Source organism: Oncorhynchus mykiss, chromosome 21 (genome assembly GCF_057628025.1).
Source record: "Oncorhynchus mykiss isolate SJ-2025 chromosome 21, ASM5762802v1, whole genome shotgun sequence".
In the NCBI taxonomy this organism is placed as follows: Eukaryota; Metazoa; Chordata; class Actinopteri; order Salmoniformes; family Salmonidae; genus Oncorhynchus; species Oncorhynchus mykiss.
The window spans coordinates 45,384,049-45,399,660 of record NC_143042.1 but is presented as its reverse complement, the minus strand read 5'-3'; the positions used below and the strand labels follow the sequence as shown (position 1 = coordinate 45,399,660).

Genomic DNA, 15,612 nt, shown 5'->3' with positions numbered 1-15,612 from the left:
CATCCTGATTTCACATTTTCTGCATATAAAATAATGTACAATTGGATGGTACTAGACAGCAGCACCAGTACAGGGTCGTTCAAGATGTTGAGATTAAAAATACAACAGCACTCTCTGCTGTTGGTTTTTCAAACGGCGCTCTTTTCTTCTGAGTCGCGCTTTCATGGCGTCATCAACCCGCGACAAAATCCCTTTGAAAATATAAGTCGCCGGAAGTGTTATTTTTTGTTATTACGTTTGCAATGTATAATGTTTCAGTGCTATGCAATTTGCTATTATATCTAAACCATGTTGAAACTAAGTTTACAGACAAATGTAATACTCTTCCGGGAGGATTTTGGTCTGGCGTTAATGTTTAGATAAATAAACCACACGTTGTGAACAAATGTCTTTGTGGACGTCATGGATGTGATACGTCAGAGTCCAAGGATGTTCTTTCTTTAGTGAATAGTTGTATTGAACTTGAATATGACAAGCAGAGACTGGTATTTTTCTGTGAGGACATTCATTCCTAAAGTAAACTTATGGAACAACAGTACATAAAGACATACTCAAAAGTAAAGATATGCTAATGACAATAAGCTGCTTATCATTGAGTTCTGGCTGACTTTACAGCATGTGCACAACAACAGTCGGATGTGTGAAATGTTGTGTGTTACTTTTTAAAAATCTTTACATTTTCAGACTTTGAATCTCAAAGAGTAAAGTAAGCTTCATACCAGTTGAGGAGAGTGCGGAAGGTACTGCGTTTCGAAGGAAGAACATCTATCAGATACACCTTCTGCCTGAGAACAATGATGAATGGTGAGTCTTTCCATGTTATGATGTTTAATCTCAATGTCAGCTTCTTCGCCTAGCCTTCCATCAACCCAGTCATGCATGGACACATTGGACAGTGTCTACATTGATTTGCTCTGTAACACCTCCTGTAGCAGTGGTTTGTTGTTGTTGAAGTTGTTTTCATGTTAATGTCCCAACATACTGTAATATCTGTCTTTGTTTAAGTTTGGCCTGAAGTAACAGACCCTGAGAAGTTTGTCTTTGAAGATATTGCCTTTGCTACATATCTTTTGATAGGCCTCCTCAGTATATGGACAGAATGCTAATATGTGTGAAATAACAGCTCTTATGACAATAACGCCATTGTTCTATCAATGCACAGGTCCTATGGGGCGAGGAGCTAGCAGAGAAGGGTCTGACGGTCAAACAGTCCTTTGTGGATCTTGGTTATGGAAATGGTCTATGTATGATAAACACTACACTAGGTTGCCAGAACACAGTTACATAAAAAACAACCTGACATGCCCTGGTGCTGAATAATAACACCTGGACACCTGTGGAAAACTGACCTTTGTTTCTGATATTTTTTAGTTCACAAATGTCCACTGGACGCTTAATCAATGACACGGTGTAGCTGGTGTGTTGCAAGAAGCTTTAGGCTGCGTCCCATATGGCACTGTATTCCCTTTATAGTGCACTACATTTGACAAGGGCCCGCAAATGAACGACAAACAAAAAACATTGATTTCAAAGTTTTCTTACATAAACATTTGTTTTACTCGAGAGAGAGAGAGAGAGAGAGAGAGAGAGAGAGAGAGAGAGAGAGAGAGAGAGAGAGAGAGAGAGAGAGAGAGAGAGAGAGAGAGAGAGAGAGAGAGAGAGAGAGAGAGAGAGAGAGAGAGAGAGAGAGAGAGAGAGAGAGAGAGAGAGAGAGAGAGAGAGAGAGAGAGAGAGAGAGAGAGAGAGAGAGAGAGAGAGAGAGAGAGCGAGAGCCCCGGCCCGCCACAAGGAGTCGCTAGAGCGCGATGAGCCATCAGTCACACCTGGAATTCATTACCACCTTGATTACTTATCATTTATCTAGCGCTCTGTTCTGTCAGTCGTCAGGTAGTATTGTTTATATTTCCTTGTTTTATTTGTTTCTTGTTTTATAATGTTCGTTATTATTAAGCTCACTGCACTTGTTTCCTGACTCCCTGCGTCTACATTCATTTTAATAATTCATAAACAAACTTGATATCAGTAAAAACACTAACTAATTGATAGATCTACATTTTACTTGTTACTTCTGTGAACTTTCATTATCCTCCCTCAAGAGGGAGAGAAATGACAATATCTTTAAAGATAAGTGGATTTTTGATGATGGAATTTCAAAGCACAAGGCAATGTTTCATAAAGGCCAAAAAATTCTGCTAAACTAAATGTGTTTATTAGTTGGCAGGGGTCTTTACTTCATTATGGTTTGCTGTATTTTTAATACCTTTTAAGACTTTCTGGTAGATGTTGTGAAAGACCCCTTTTCCATCTGCTTGACAAGAAATCAGTCTTAGCTTATTCAGAATTTGTTGTTGAAAAATGTATATATATACCTTAATAAATAAAATGTTTACTCTTAGCTTTCATTTGACATGCTCCTATGAACTTCACATGTTGGTGCTCATGGCTTGGAATTGACCATAGTGCACTATATACGGAATAGGGTGCCATTTGGGATGCGGACTTAATCCGCGCCAATTTCATGCCAGTGTTCTATTCAATCAGTGATGTGATTTAACGTCTAATCAAAACGCTGGATAGCCGTGATTGAAATGACACACTGGGGGTAGGTGAATAGTGTCTTTGTGTACCCAACGTTCAGTTCTGCCCGCTGATGAAGTGATTAGGGACTGACTGACCGTCATACCTGCTTGTGTTTCAGCACCCTGGAAAGGGCATCGATGTGAGGAAACAGAAGATCTGGAATATGTACGGCCCATGAACCTATCTAGAGGTGAGGAAGGGCTAAATGAAACACTGTTTTATTCAGCTTTGATCAGTTAGCGCTTGTCACTTTAGAGGGTGTATATCCTGCATGAGCCTCATAATACCCTTTAATAGACCCCAAGATCAACTTCATTTTGAGGGCTTTGTGGATATTTGGAATTCCCATTTTTTCTTCTTTTAAGAAACCAAAACTATTGCACTATTTAAAATATTTGTGAATACCAAATTAATTCAGATGATGTGTACAGTAGGTATTATAGGTATTAATATATTAACTATTTCGTTCAGCTTTTCAAATGAAGTCACATGTAGCCTGAGTCTAAACCTCCATAGACACACATGGAATTGCACGTGGGGTTGCAGGGAGCCAGTGCTCTGCTGTGCTTTACTTTTCCCCTGCCGCACCCCTTCAATGTTTCATCTGAAGACATGCTGCTCTCTTTCCCTTTACTGTAACCAACATCCTCACCCACTGAGCAACAACCGTCACCGGAAGGTGAAAAGTAGTTGAAATTTAGTCAGTCTGCCCTAGCCTTGATTTCAACATCTACAGATCCAATTTTTTGGTCCGGTCTGGACCAGCCTTGATTTCAATTAGGGCCCAGGGCATTAATATAACATCGATATAGCACCCTAGTTTCTACATAGTGCACTACTTTTGATCAGACCCCTACGGGCCCTATGGGGCCCTGTGCAAAAGTAGTGCGCTACAAAGGGAATACCGGGCCATTTGGGACATAACCTGAGAGAAAAGGGAGTTGTGCTAAATTAGGGCCTCAAAAAAGAACTTGTTCTCTCAGACATTTCATCTCAGGTGTCAGACAGTCAGAGCTGTGAAGTCAATTAAATTCAGTCCAACATGCTGTCATGAGAGAATTTTGCCACCTCAGTTCCCCAGTGTCGTATAAATGACAATCTCATCTTCTCTCTTTGGCATACGGGAGTGCAGTTCACCTTAGGTTCCCCCGTGTTGTTGTTGTTTTTTACATCATTATAGTTATATAGACTACAGTCGCGAGGATAGCCCATGTGTTTATTATATCAGACCCAGAAGTCTGGACAGTGGGCACCCCATTGTGATTTCCCTGCTGTGGAAAAGCTATTACCCTCTTACCAACCAATGACAGCACAATACCAGTCAATCAATCACCAAGGGCCCTCCACTCTAGATTATCAACTTCAAAACTGTTCTGTTGATTTTGTATAAGTGTTTAACATGGCCTACTTAGCCTACATAGAGATTATTGTTACAGTACTGCACCACATTATGCAACATATTCAAGACACTCAACCTTTGTTTTGTTTGCAGCTAGGGATAGTATGCCAAGGTACGTGTGAACAGTGGGCAGCTGGCAGCAGGTTGGCATTTATTGTCAGGAATCTTGCCCTGGGGGAAGCTCTGCAAAGTGGTCACTAGCTGGCACAGGCACAAATTCATAAAATCGGATTTTAAACCTAACCTTAACCACATTGCCAACCCTAACCTTTATGATATAGACAATTTTGACTTTGCAGCTGACCCATCTAGCAGAAATGGCTCAGTTCTGCCTCCAGGGCAAGATTCAGGACAAACGTCATCCTGCAGGATCCCAGGGCCTTAATATCAAATCGCATTTTATTTGTCACATGCGCCGAAAAGAACAGGTAGACCTTACAGGGAAATGCTTATTTATAAGCCCTTAACCAACGATGCAGTTCAAGAAATAGAGTTAAGAAAATATTTACTAAATAAACTAAAGTAAAACATTAAATGTAACACAATAAAATAACAATAACGTGGCTATAAACAGGGGTACTGAGTCAATGTGTGGGGGTACAGGTTAGTCCAGGTAATTTGTACATGTAGGTAGGGGTGAAACAAAGGGGGGGGGGGGTTGGTCAATGTAAATAGTCTGGGTTTCCATTTGATTAATTTTTCAGCAGTCTTATGGCTGGGGGATAGAAGATGTTAAGGAGCCTTTTGGACCTAGACTTGGTGCTCCGGTATCACTTGCCATGTGGTAACAGAGAGAACAGTCTATGACTTGGGTGACTGGAGTCTTTGACCATTTTTTGGGCATTCCTCTGACACCACCTAGTATATAGGTCCTGGATGGCAGGAAGCTTGGCCCCAGTGATGTAATATAATATCACTACAGCGTTTACAGCTGTCCGTTAGAGATGAATGGGATAACTGGGGCTATTGACAATGTGAAATTAGTCTGGTCCTGGACTGGCCTCCTAGACTGTTATTAATGGATTGTCCATAGACTCTGTGTTTGTGTACTGATGTGAGCATAAGGTTGATTGCACATTAACATTTTTTTAGTGACTAAGAGGAAACGGAGATACTGTATTTGTTTGTTGTTGCATCTGTTTTAGCCAATATACTAAAACAGTGAATCCTAAGCAGAGCTGAAATCTAAAAATACAATGCTAAAATGTCACAATACGGGTAAAAATGTAGGTACAAAACCTTTCATCCGACCATACAGTGTTTGTACACAATTAGTATGCTAGTCGACTAGAATGAATTACACAGTATGATTGTGGAAATTATTGCATCTTATGGTTCTTGTGTTTCTTTCAAACTTGCATGAGGCAATTGTTTAGCTTGTTTAGCTAGGGACTCGCTGTACCTTTCACTAAAGGCTTGGGGTTCTGTCAGGATCTGCACCCTGTCTGGTGGTCTTATCCTCGGTGATATATTATGATGGGTGTCTAGACTAGAACATGGTGATGGGATAGGATGTGTCTAGACTAGAACATGGTGATGGGATAGGATGTGTCTAGACTAGAACATGGTGATGGGATATGATGGTGTCTGGACTAGAACATGGTGATGGGATATGATGGTGTCTGGACTAGAACATGGTGATGGGATATGATGGTGTCTGGACTAGAACATGGTGATGGGATATGATGGTGTCTGGACTAGAACATGGTGATGGGATATGATGGTGTCTGGACTAGAACATGAAGTGGTCTCCAACTCCTGAACGGGGTTTCCTTGTTGTCATTTTATCTAGTTTCCCTAGTTCACAGGTTTAGGCTAAAATCATTTATTTACTTGTTTACTTTTGTTGTGTTGTATAAGACCAGTTATTTAATTAGGCCCTACATGGCAATAGGCACAACATGTTGGTTTAAATTAAATACAAAATAAATTGAATTTGTAACCTCATCTGACTCATTATTTCAGATCACCCTTCCTTATACCCACCCTGACACTAAATGAGCTGGGATAACAATATCAAGATGTTATCCTCCTTCAATATTAAAAGTTGGCAACAGAGTTCTTTAGCGACAGAGAGCGGCTGGGTGTGTCACAAGTCATTTGTCATTTAAAAAAATGAATGATTCAAAAATCTAATTACGGTCGTTGGCGGTGCGTCTCTCTGATCTAAAGAAGCCTCTTGTGCTTTTGGGTGTGGGTTCTATTCCAGGAAATGGCAATCACTCCCAGTGATGGCTTCTTATTCCTGGACACAGACTGGCTGATTGGAAACTACTCGGAGGAGCTCTTGCCGTGGATCCCCGTTATAGCAGCCAGGCAAGTCATCAGCAGACACAATTTGGCTTAGCCGCATCAAGTGGCAGCTGATCTATTGAATTTGAAATCATGTTACTTTCATGAGTTGGGTTGGTTTGGGGAGAGGGGGATTGGAGGTGTGTTGATGTGTGAAGGGACTTGTTTGATGCGGTGGCCATCTGATGGCGATGTTGAGCTTGGCTCTTGAAGTTAGTCTCTGAAAGCTCCCAACAGTACTTAACGATGCCTCATAGCTCCATAGGCTTTAAATTGTCCTCATTTTTCTTACATCCAACTTTGAGTAAGTTGTGCCTAATTCAGTTGTTCCTACAGTATGTTCTCACCTCTATGATGTCTGCTACCTCTGCTTGGCCAGGGTTCTCTAAGACTAAACCAGGGAAATAAAGAATAGTTTTGATGTCATTTCTGTCACTTTCCTCACCTTAGGTCATCCTTCTCCGGCCGGTACATTGTTCTGCCGTTTCTTTGACTTCTATGGGAAGTACCAGCGGAGACAGTTTCAGAAGTCCCAGTATAAGGAATACATTGACTTCATCTCTGAGATCAGCACAGCCTGTGGCTTCAACACAGAGGAGGACTGCCTGAGAATCCCCTCCACAAAGCGGATATCCTAATGGAGCGGCAGGTAGCCTAGTGGTTAGAGCGTTGGGCTAGTAAACGAAAGGTTGCTGGATCGAATCCCAGAGATGATAAGATAAAAATCTATCGTTCTGCCCCTGAACAAGGCAGTTAACCCACTCTTCCCTGGTAGGCTGTCATTGTGAATAAGAATGTGTTGTTAACTGACTTGCCTAGTTAAATAAAGGTTCAATTTAAAAAAATAACACCCACACTTGAACACATGGTTCCGTGTGGCTCAGTTGGTAGAGCATGATGCTTGCAACGTCAGGGTTCAATTCCCATTGGGAAAAGTACAAAAATGTATGCACTCACTACTGTTAGTCGCTCTGGATAAGAGCATCTCCTAAAACACCAAAAATACAAAAATAACAATAAAAAAATACAAATTTAAAAAACACAGAAAATGCTAACATAAGCCAGTCACATTGTTTTAATCTAACCCCTTACTCTGCAGGTGTGTCTGGTAGACTTGGTGCTACCAGTCAAGGAGCTACCAGCTGTCAGACGAGTGGAGAGCCAAGTATATACAGGGTCGTCAGACCTGGTCCGGGGTCACAGTACAAGGGTCAAACGTCGAGGGGGAAGCTGAGACTGACAGGTCCCATGGGAACAACTGGGGAGCTGGGTTCCAGCCCCGAGAGAGGATTGAGACTGTGGAATTGCGCCGCCCTCCCCCGGGATTTTGTAGATGCCCCAGCCCCAGTATAGTCTTACGTGTGGCCAACACTCTGCTTGGTCGACCGACAAGGGCGGGGATGTCCCTGATGCCTGGAGCACTGGAGGTAAGGGAATGGGACTTAATAACTAAACTGTCAATCAAATCACAAGGTAATCTCTCCTTCAAAACATTGAGCTGTCATTGAGGTCATATTAGGTTTAGGAATAAATAACAAAAAGTACATATCTGCTCTGTGGTTCATTACTATAATGAAGTATATTGGGTTTATGTACACTACATGGTGTATAGTTGACTCGGTGGAATTCAGGAATGTTAAGGTCATGATAGGTCCCTTATGTCCTTCTCGCCCCCCCACCAAGGCCCCTGGTGGTGCAGTGCGACCCTGCTTTGAACCCTGGAAGTGTTTCATCCACTGCCAGCTACATCCTGTGTACGACACACACCGCCCCCATCTCTCCTTTATCAACCCCTCCAGATTCTCCCCTCCCCTCATCCTACACACACACACACACACACCTTCACCCGAGGTACGTTAGATGAGATAAGGAGATGAAGTGTACTCTGATTAAAACAGAAGAATCTCTTTCAGGACTGGAATTAGAGAGACAGACAAAGCTAGAGTCGGGAGGGAATGAAAAGGGAGGGGGTGAAAAAGAGGATGGAGAGACAGAGCGCCTGTAACCCGGGATGGAGATGAATAATGCATTCTGATCCATCTTTTATGGATGACTCTGTATTTGTGTTCTCCTATGGTGCTGCTCTGAAAATAGGGAGGGTAAGGGGTGGAGGGGGGGGGGGGGGGGGGGGGGGGGGGTGGAGGGGGGGGGGGGGCTGGGACACTGACAGCAACTAGCCCGCGAATTTCACTGTCTCTCTCTCAATAGATGTGACAATCAATGGACAAGCTAAACAATTGCCTCATGCAAGTTTGAAAGAAACACAAGAACCATAAGATGCAATAATTTCCACAATCATACTGTGTAATTCATTCTTCTAGTCGACTAGCATACTAATTGTGTACAAACACTGTATGGTCGGATGAAAGGTTTTGTACCTACATTTTTACCGGTATTGTGACATTTTTGTATTGTATTTTTAGAGGGCAGTAATGCTTAGTATTCACTGTTTTAGTATACGGGCTAAAACAGACAACAAACAAAAACAGTATCTCTGTTTCCTCTTAGTCACTAAATAAATGTTAACGTGCAATCATCCTTGTGCTCACAGCAGTGCACAAACACAGTATCTATGGACAATCCATTAATAACAGTCTAGGAGGCCAGGCCAGGTCCAGACTAATTCCACATTGTCAATAGCCCCAGTTATCCCATTCATCTCAATTAGCAGTGTAGGCTATGGTCTCAAAAGGGCAGCTGTAAACGTTGTAATGATGTTATAGTAGGGTCCTGGGCCCCCGCAGGTTGAAGTTTGTCCTGAATCTTGCCCTGGAGGCAGAACTGAGCCATTTCAACTAGATGGGCCAGCTACAAAGTCAAAATTGTCAATATCATAAAGGTTAGGGTTGGCAATGTGTTTAGGGTTAAGGTTAGGTTTAAAATCCGATTTTATGAATTTGTGCCTGTGCCAGCTAGTGACCACTTTGCAGAGCTTCCTTCAGTTTGCAGAGCTTCCTTCCTTCCTGACAATAAATGCCAACCTGCTGCCAGCTGCCCACTGTTCACACGTACCTTGGCATACTATCCCTAGCTGCAAACAAAACAAAGGTTGAGTGTCATGAATATGTTGCATAATGTGGTGCGGTACTGTAACAATAATCTCTATGTAGGCTAAATAGGCCATGTTTAACACTTTTATACAAAATCAACAGAACAGTTTTGAAGTTGATAATCTAGAGTGGAGGGTCCTTGGTGATTGATTGACAGGTATTGTGCTGTCATTTGATGTCACTGATGTTCTGAAAGAGCTGCAAAATCTGGACACCTACAAATCAGCCGGGCTAGACATCTGGACCCTTTCTTTCTAAAATGATCTGCCGAAATTGTTGCAACCCCTATTACTAGCCTGTTCAACCTCTCTTTCGTGTCGTCTGAGATTCCCAAAGATTGGAAAGCAGCTGCGGTCATCCCCCTCTTCAAAGGGGGACTCTTGACCCAAACTGCTACAGACCTATATCTATCCTACCCTGCCTTTCTACGGTCTTCGAAAGCCAAGTTAACAAACAGATCACCGGCCATTTTGAATCCCACCGCACCTTCTCCCCTGTGCAATCTGGTTTCAGAGCTGGTCAGAGCACCTCAGTCACGCTCAAGGTCCTAAACGATATCTTAACCGCTATCGATAAGAAACAATACTGTGCAGCCGTATTCATTGACCTGGCCAAGGCTTTCGACTCTGTCAATCACCACATCCTCATCGGCAGACTCAACAGCCTTGGTTTCTCAAATGATTGCCTCGCCTGGTTCACCAACTACTTCTCTGATAGAGTTCAGTGTGTCAAATCGGAGGGCCTGTTGTCCGGGCGTCTGGCAGTCTATGGGGGTGCCACAGTGTTCAATTCTTGGGCCGACTCTCTTCTCTGTATACATCAATGATGTCGCTCTTGCTGCTGGTGAGTCTCTGATCCACCTCTACACAGATGACACCATTCTGTATACTTCTGGCCCTTCTTTGGACACTGTGTTAACAACCCTCCAGACGAGCTTCAATGCCATACAACTCTCCTTCTGTGGCTTCCAACTGCTCTTAAATACAAGTAAAACTAAATGCATGCTCTTCAACAGATCGCTGCCTGCACCTGCCCGCCCGTCCAGCATCACTACTCTGGACGGTTCTGATATGTGGACAACTACAAATATCTAGGTGTCTGGTTAGACTGTAAACTCTCCTTACAGACTCACATCAAACATCTCCAATCCAAAGTTTACTCTAGAATTGGCTTCCTATTTCGCAACAAAGTATCCCTCACTCATGCTGCCAAACATACCCTCCTAAAACTGACCATCCTACCGATCCTCGACTTCGGCGATGTCATTTACAAAATAGCCTCCAATACTCAACTCAATAAATTGGATGCAGTCTATCACAATGCCAACTGTTTTGTCACCAAAGCCCCATATACTACCCACCACTGCGACCTGTATGCTCTCGTTGGCTGGCCCTCGCTTCATTCCTGTCGCCAAACCCACTGGCTCCAGGTCATCTACAAGACCCTGCTAGGTAAAGTCCCCCCTTATCTCAGCTCGCTGGTCACCATAGCAGCACCCACCTGTAGCATGCGCTCCAGCAGGTATATCTCTCTGGTCACCCCCAAAACCAATTCTTCCTTTGGCCGCCTCTCCTTCCAGTTCTCTGCTGCCAATGACTGGAACGAACTACAAAAATCTTTGAAACTGGAAACACATCTCCCTCACTAGCTTTAAGCACCAGCTGTCAGAGCAGCTCACAGATTACTGCACCTGTACATAGACCATCTATAATTTAGCCCAAACAACTCCCTCTTCCCCTACTGTATTTATTTTGCTCCTTTGCACCCCATTATTTATATTTCTACTTCGCACATTCTTCCACTGCAAATCTACCATTCCAGTGTTTTACTTGCTATATTCGCCACCGTGGCCTTTTTCTGCCTTTACCTCCCTTATCTCACCTCATTTGCTCACATCGTATATAAACTTATTTTTCTACTGTATGTTTGTTTTACTCCATGTGTAACTCTGTGTTGTTGTATGTGTCAAACTGCTTTGGTTTATCTTGGCCAGGTCGTAATTGTAAATGAGAACTAGTTCTCAACTTCCCTACCTGGTTAAATAAAAAAGGTTGGTAAGAGGGTAATAGCTGTTCCACAGCAGGGAAATCACAATGGGGTGCCCACTGTCCAGACTTCTGGGTCTGATATAATAAACACATGGGCTATCCTCGCGACTGTAGTCTATATAACTATAATGATGTAAAAAACAACAACAACACGGGGGAACCTAAGGTGAACTGCACTCCCGTATGCCAAAGAGAGAAGATGAGATTGTCATTTATACGAACCAAAGGTCAAAACAGATTGAATTCTCCATGTAGAAGGGAAAGTAAAGCCAGAAATACCTTAATCTCCATGAAATGGAACTTAAAGGTTGGCTAGCCGCTCTGCTGCGAACTCCACTGGGAATTCATATCTTGGCTTACACATATTGTGGAAACACAAAAATAGTTTTTGGCCATGCATACCCATTATCTAAGGCAGCCTGGGGAATGGGTTAATTTTAATACCTCCCTCTCTCCTAACTCGTTGGTATCTGAAATGACGCTGGGGAACTTAGGTGGTGAAATGTTCTCTTATGACAGCATGTTGGACTTAGTTTAATTGACTTCACAGCTCTGACTGGCTTGACACCTGAGAGAACAAGTTCTTTTTTGAGGCTCTAATTTAGCACAACTCCCTTACCTCTCAGGCTGTGTCCCAAATGGCACTGTATTCCCTTTGTAGTGCACTACTTTTGACCAGGGCCCCATTTTTGGCTTTGGTCAAAAGTAGTGCACTATGTAGGAAATAGGGTGCCATTTGGGACGCATGCTGTGCCATCCCAAAAGTCTCTTCAGTCACTCTTACATTTCATCCTTCTCCTACTCCTACTAGTGTTGAAAAATGATGACAACTTTCCCAGGATTTTCAGTAGTCCCGGTTGGAAGACTGGAATCGGGTATGAATACGCAGGAAATCCAGAATCTTCCCACCAAAATGTCAGGAAAAGAGTTTTGAGAATGTTACTATAATGTTTTTACCTTAATCCAGACATTATCTCAACAAAGCTCTGAACTCCATATTTGGCTATAACCAGAGATGATATAGATCCAGTTTTAACCAGAGATGATATAGATCCAGCTCTAACCAGAGATGATACAGATCCAGTTCCAACCAGAGATGATCCAGTTCCAACCAGAGATGATACAGATCCAGTTCCAACCAGAGATGATACAGATCCAGTTCCAACCAGAGATGATACAGATCCAGTTCCAACCAGAGATGATACAGATCCAGTTCCAACCAGAGATGATACAGATCCAGTTCCAACCAGAGATGATACAGATCCAGTTCCAACCAGAGATGATACAGATCCAGTTCCAACCAGAGATGATACAGATCCAGTTCCAACCAGAGATGATACAGATCCAGTTCCAACCAGAGATGATACAGTGGGGCAAAAATAAAAGACACCCTATAAAAGACACCTGTCCATAACCTCAAACAGTCACACTCCAAACTCCATTATGGCCAAGACCAAAGAGCTGTCAAAGGACACCAGAAACAAAATTGTAGACCTGCACCAGGCTGGGAAGACTGAATCTGCAATAGGTAAGCAGCTTGGTTTGAAGAAATCAACTGTGGGAGCAATTATTAGGAAATGGAAGGCATACAAGACCACTGATAATCTCCCTCGATCTGGGGCTCCACGCAAGATCTCACCCCGTGGGGTCAAAATGATCACAAGAACGGTGAGCAAAAATCCCAGTACCACACGGGGGGAACTAGTGAATGACCTGCAGAGAGCTGGGACCAAAGTAACAAAGCCTACCATTGGTAACACACTACGCCGCCAGGGACTCAAATCCTGCAGTGCCAGACGTGTCCCCCTGCTTAAGCCAGTACATGTCCAGGCCCGTCTGAAGTTTGCTAGAGAGTATTTGGATGATCCAGAAGAAGATTGGGAGAATGTCATATGGTCAGATGAAACCAAAATATAACTTTTTGGTAAAATCTCAACTTGTCGTGTTTGGAGGACAAAGAATGCATCCAAAGAACACCATACCTACTGTGAAGCATGGGGGTGGAAACATCCTGCTTTGGCGCTGTTTTTCTGCAAAGGGACCAGGACGACTGATCCGTGTAAAGGAAAGAATGAATGGGGCCATGTATCGTGAGATTTTGAGTGAAAACCTCCTTCCATCAGCAAGGGCATTGAAGATGAAACGTGGCTGAGTCTTTCAGCATGACAATGATCCCAAACACACCGCCCAGGCAACAAAGGAGTGGCTTCGTAAGAAGCATTTCAAGGTCCTGGAGTGGCCTAGCCAGTCTCCAGATCTCAACCCCATAGAAAATCTTTGGAGGGAGTTGAAAGTCCGTGTTGCCCAGAAACAGCCCCAAAACATCACTGCTCTAGAGGAGATCTGCATGGAGGAATGGGCCAAAATACCAGCAACAGTGTGTGAAAACCTTATGAAGACTTACAGAAAATGTTTGACCTCTGTCATTGCCAACAAAGGGTATATAACAAAGTATTGAGAAACTTTTGTTATTGACCAAATACTTATTTTCCACCATAATTTGCAAAAAAATCATTAAAAATCCTACAATGTGATTTTCTGGATTTTTTTCTTCTCATTTTGTCTGTCATAGTTTAAGTGTACCTATGATGACAATTACAGGCCTCATCTTTTTAAGTGGGAGAACTTGCACAATTGGTGGCTGACTAAACACTTTTTTGCCCCACTGTATGGATCCAGTTCAATGTAGTGATCTGGTAAGTATCCCATTTTGGCACCAAACATCATGTGAAAATAACATTATTATTTGCATTCTTACATGAAGGTTCATTATCTTGGAATGTTTGTGAACATGATGACTATTTAGTTTGCTGCACTCTATATCAATGGTTCTGGTACTGGGTCTAACTGCATGAATCATACTGAAGCAATTCAGGGATTATTGGAATGTCACATATTCAGATAAGAATGCTTGAAAAAGTAGACTCTCAGCTTGAAGGAATTTTCATTTGGCAGTCTCTCAAAGCTTGCCTAAATTCTTGAAACTGGTCTAGACCTATTAGTAATATAAAAAGGTTTGTATTAAACCCCCCTCTCTCTCTTCCAGTAAAGGCAGTATGTTCCATATCCGGAACTGGCGGGTACAGACCCAGAATGCTGAAAGGTACCAGGGCTGATGCTAAACTGAAGCCCCTACTCTCTGGTGTCCTGAAAATCCGGGCCTGCTGGTTCCATGCCCCTCACCCCAACGGATGCCCCCTGCCGGCCGAGGAGTGTGACTTTGCCCGTTGAGCCGACGACCTTCAACCTTCCACCAGACTACTCAAGAAAATGAAGAACTCAAATTAAACGCACGATTCAGTTTAGACCGTTGCTTTATTTTTATTTGACTTGTTTTTATTTATGCTGTGAAACGATGGTACACAAACACCTGTGACTACAAAGTAATTTGTACATACTTGGTTGTAATTTATTGGACTTTTCAGACCTAAATCTGGTTAGATACGGTACTTTTGAGTTTGTAATCGGGGAGCAAGCTTTGCTATTTGTTTTGCACATCGCAAATATAACATCTAAAATATAAACATCCTATTGTCTTTATTACCTCACAAAAACAGGTCAGAAGGAAGGACATGGGCTTAAAACTGTAAATGTCAGGGACATTAATTATGTATTGGGTAGTGTTCGGGGGGTGTCCTGTGTGCTGCTCTCTGTGTTCCCGTCTGTGTTCTTCTAACCCCTGGGCTCGTAACCATGTGGCTCAAAGGTCATATGGAGGCAGTAGAGGGCTGTCGTGTCTTTGGCTATGCCGGATTAAGTGATATGACATGCTATTCTATAAAATAATTTCTCCGTAATTAATATTACATGATTGAGCTAATCATGTAAATGTAATTAACTAGAGAGTCGGGCACCACAAAAAAAATATTTATAGAGCTGTTATCTTCCGAATAAACTCTTAAAGACCTAGTAATATTGTACATCAATAGCAGTCAATATTAATCGTCATCTTAATTCAGTCTCATCTGAAAGTTGTAAATTCTTGGTTACCTGCACGAACCCTGGCTAACAAGTTGAACCAACAATACAAAATTGGGTTTAATTATTTATTTACTAAATACCTAACCAATTACACATACACATAATTAAATCATAACTTGATTACAAATTACGTCATAAAGGAAAACGTCCCTAGCGGGCGGAACAGATATGACAGCTTGTTACACAAAAGAAAAGGGGCTAGGCTTGAGTGAAAGAGCGGGAAGACTGTGGAGCAAAGGGCGAAGCTGTGCTATCGTAAATA

The 15,612-nt window shown here is 42.5% G+C and overlaps 1 pseudogene across 1 annotated transcript; it reads left to right on the top strand.

Moving 5' to 3' along the window:
- Positions 1-205: 205 nt before the first annotated feature.
- Positions 206-14,671, top strand: LOC110500668 (putative tRNA (uracil-O(2)-)-methyltransferase; annotated as a pseudogene). The gene is made up of 12 exons (XR_016490086.1): positions 206-506; positions 701-804; positions 933-937; positions 1,006-1,072; positions 1,162-1,265; positions 1,415-1,419; positions 2,699-2,770; positions 6,189-6,295; positions 6,722-6,903; positions 7,384-7,698; positions 12,454-12,742; positions 14,416-14,671. The product of XR_016490086.1 is annotated as a putative tRNA (uracil-O(2)-)-methyltransferase (transcript).
- The last annotated feature ends 941 nt before the right edge of the window (positions 14,672-15,612 follow it).